Source organism: Schistocerca serialis, chromosome 1 (assembly GCF_023864345.2).
Source record: "Schistocerca serialis cubense isolate TAMUIC-IGC-003099 chromosome 1, iqSchSeri2.2, whole genome shotgun sequence".
Taxonomy (NCBI): domain Eukaryota; kingdom Metazoa; phylum Arthropoda; class Insecta; order Orthoptera; family Acrididae; genus Schistocerca; species Schistocerca serialis.
Genome location: NC_064638.1, coordinates 849675015 through 849679453, shown reverse-complemented (window position 1 = coordinate 849679453; position 4439 = coordinate 849675015).

The window sequence follows — 4439 nt, the reverse complement described above, 5'->3', positions numbered from 1 at the left end:
TTTATGTTGGCCAGTAATTTTATTACTCTCCTCTATAAATATTCTTTCAGTAGTTTCTATCCAGCAATTTATGCAATATTCAGAATGGAGAATCTTGTTCCTGTTGCCACTGCATATTTAACTACGTATGGTGTGGGCAAAATTACTTAAATCTGTGGCTTGTGTAATGCAAACCTATAAAATACTTTAGGAATAAAGGATACCACTCACCAAAAAGAAGAGGCATTGAGTCATTGGCAGGCACACACAGGATAGAAAGCAAACTTGCTAGCTTTTGGAATGAATATTTACACACACACACACACACACACGAACATACCTAGCCGTAATCAGTCTCTCTCTCTCTCTTCCCTTCCCTCCCCTCCTCTCCCCTCCCCTCCCGTGGCCTTACGTTGTGCTTGCTTGATGCACAATACCAGGCTTGCAGATCAACAAGTGGTCCGCGATAGGGTGGGTGGGGTGTGTAGAGAGAGGGGAGGGGGGGGGGGTTAGGTGGCAGGCAGGAGGCAGCAATATTGTTGGGCTGGACAGCTAGTGGCTATGGGGATGCAGCTGGTTTGCTTGCTAGGAATGTTGGAGAAAGGGGTGACAGGTGCACAGGCTAGACACAAGGCACGCCTCATGTCAGAGATGGTGGGAAACAGCACGCCATGGAGGAGATATGGGGGGCAGAGGGAAGGATCCAAATGACGTGGGTTGTGGAGCAGCCATTAGAATCGAGCATGTTGTAACACTGAGTGCTCAGACTTGTTCTGGCCAGTTTGGCGGTGGCCATTCATTCTTGTTGACACCTGGTTCAGTTGGTTGTCATATACAAGGTTGTGCAGTGATTGCAGCAGAATTGGTATACAACATGGCTGCTTTGACAGGTGGGCCAGTCTCAGTGGGGTGGGACAAGCCCGAGACAGGACTGGAGTAGCAAGTGCTGTGTGGGTTGGTTTGGCAGGTCACACACAATGATCTTCAACAGGTATATGTTCCTTGTGGCAAGGGCTTGGGAGTGGAACAGGAATGGACTAGGATGTTGGGGAAGGGGGGGGGGGGGCGAAGGAACATCACATAAGGATGGATGGGAAGGGTCTCAGGATGTCCTGCATTTCAGGGCATGATGATAAACAATCAAAAGCCATAGGAAAGGATATGGTTCAGTTGTTCCAATGAAGGCGATACTGGATGAGGATGGGGGCACTCCTTTGTAGCCAATTCTTGGAAATTGTGTGAGGACATGGCTTGGGAATTCTGTTTGCAGTGCGTGATTGTAAATGACATTGTGAGACCTTCAGCATACTGGAAACAGGTGTTCTCGTCACCGTATACAGGGTGGTCCATTGATAGTGACTGGGCCAAATATCTCACGAAATAAGCATCAAACGAAACTCGTCTAGCTTGAAGGGGGAAACGAGACGGCGCTATGGTTTGCCCGCTAGATGTCGCTGCCATAGGTAAAACGGATATCAACTGTGGTTTTTTAAATAGGAACCTCCATTTTTAATTACATATTCGTGTAGTACGTAAAGAAATATGAATGTTTTTGCTTTGTGACAGATGGCGCTGTAATAGTCACAAACGTATAAGTACGTGGTATCACGTAACATTCCGACAGTGCAGATGGTATTTCCTTTGTTACACATTACCCGTGTTAAAATGGACCAGGGTGTATACGACCCGGGAGATTGGGAAAAACCCGGGATATCTTTAGAATTCCGGGAAATTTTTCATTGTTTTACTTTTCAGTTAAATTTTTGTAATTTTGACTGGTAAGAACCGATACTCTAACAAAGAATGTTACTGTATCCCGCTTCTGCAGAATAATACTTCAACAATAGAACATAAACGAGAGGAAAAAAAACGAAAATAACTTAACCCTTTAAGGGGATACGGAATCACCTATCCCCGCAATGTTAATATATGCCTACTATAGGGAACATTTTCTCACAAACTACTGGAGACAGAGAGGTAAAAATTTTACTGTATGTGCATTCATATGTTACAACAATACTGAAACAACAGTTTATTGTCAAAGTATTTTCTTACAGAGATATTGTACATTTATTTTTAAGTAAATTTTTTCCATCGCTTTTTACTAGACTATCACCCCTAAGTCTTTTGTAAATCAAGTAATTAAAAAATCGTTGTTTCAGTATGTAATAGGGACCTATGTCACTACGTCATAAAAATTTCAGACTTCTAGGTTGACCAGTACCTGAGATAATGTTCCTAGATGAAGTAAAAAGTAAACTTACGGGAAACGGAGAAAGAAGATTAAAACATTCCTGATCCGTAGCTAATACCCCCTTCACAGTCTTCATAATCATCTTCAAGTCTTCTTTTGGCACCCCTCTGCACCTGTCTTGCTTTTTTCACTAATGTCTTGATTATATTATCAGCATGCCTTAGTCTGTGCTGATCTAAAAAGAACATAGCACGTACCGTACGGGAACCAACACACATACCCAACTTTTGAAGGACCTGGCATTTAGTTATATTTCCAAGATTGAAGGTTGCCACAGCATCATACACACCAAAATGTAGTGTATTAATTCCGACAAACACTGTTTTTGGGAGACGATGCCATATCACACTATTCAAGCACTCGTTGGGGTTCTGCGTTTTTCCGCGAAGACATTTCATCAGAAGACTTCTGTCAGCCAGATCTCTGAAAATGGGCTTTATTTCTGCCATGATGGCTGATGGTAGACTGTGGTGGTGAATGTATTTCTCTCCTGTTGTTAGTCCCCTATTGTATTTACACCAGCTGTTTTCACCTTTGGGGCACAAACCATGTTGTGGATGCTCATCCGTGGATGCGGTGTGGAAATATAAAGCCCATATAGCTCTCCTCATTTCTTCAAGATTGCCTGTATTTTGCCTGATTGCAAGGCCATAGCAGTTCTGAATGTGGTCTATTATGGAATCAGTCAATCTTCCTCTGCCATCCAAGGTTTTCCCATCATCTAGTTTTTTCCCTTTCATAACTGATTTTAACCTTCTCAGCCTGGCACCCATTCTCTTCTGCACATGTCCTATACATTCAAGTTTGCTTATATTTACACTGTTCCCATATGGTTTGCTTTCCAAAACTTCTTTGAATGCTTTAGAGTCACCATCTCCCAGGTATTTGACATAGCGAACATTATACCACTGTGAAGAGCAATGAAAAATTTTCTTCACCCCAGCAACCTCCATGCCACCACTACTACCATAATAATTAGCAATACAGTCATCACTGTGTTCATTTTTCAGCCTGCCTGTGCACCTACAGTATTTAGACATTATTGCAACATCAATAACCTTGCCAGTATCAACACTAGTTGCTGTTACAACACCATTGTTGGAGGTGTGGCCCCTTTTCTGCCACGTGCCATCAAACGCCACTGTGAGGTCACGACTGCCGTCATTTTCTTCCACTGCTTCTTCCACAGCAACCTGCATTGACTTCTGTGCTACATCTTCAACTGCAGATCCTAGTACATAATTGTAAGCTTCAAACTTTGAAGGTGCACTTGGAAGATTTAGAACACCACACAGCATATCACCAGCTGCTTTGCCCTTACCAATTGCTCGCAATCCATAAACTAACCTAATATTTACACTATAAAGTTCAGTTTTGTTGTATCCATTATTTACAGTTACTGAAACCGAACTTGGAAACTTACAGCTGTATTTACAAACACTGCATATTAAATTAAACTGGGCAGCCAGGCCAACATGGGATTCTACTTTCAGAGAAACGTTTCCATGACATTTTTTGCAGCACAAACTGTTTTCAAGAGCTTCACACAATATATTCGTATCAGTGAGTTCAAAAACTTCATTCCCTCTATCAAGTAAATTATATTTCTCTTCCAAATCTCTTAGTTTTTTATGAGAAGCACTGTTTTCATTTGGTGTAAGTTCGTTCGGCAAATCAGTAATAAGTGGATTCACATTTTCCAACAGTGATGATGATGAACTGCTTTGCTTTGCTAATGAATCATTATTTCTTTTCTTTTGCCAGTTCACACGCTTTTTAAATACTTTTGCTTTAGCTCTAGGCATTTTCACTGCGAAAAATGAAGCACTAAATACGAAATAACTCAACAACAACTACTTTCTTATATCACACTGTTTACAAAACAGTCCCGCCACAAAGTCAAAGAGTAACTTGAGGAAACCAGAGAGAAACATTTTCGGGCAACTAGTGTATAAATAGTCGCTGGAAACCGGGATATTTGAATTCATGTCACTTTAAAGGTACTGCCAAAAAGTTCATGGTCAGCCACGAGAGACGTGTATAACTAAAGCGCAATACCCGATCTCACAAATATATAAAAATAAAATAGTTATAATTGTAGTAGAGCTATGTATGATACGTCATTTTAAAGAGGAAACATGGCAGAATATAATACGCCAATAAAAAAAAATTCGATTTTTTAACCCAAAATCTGATTCCGTATCCC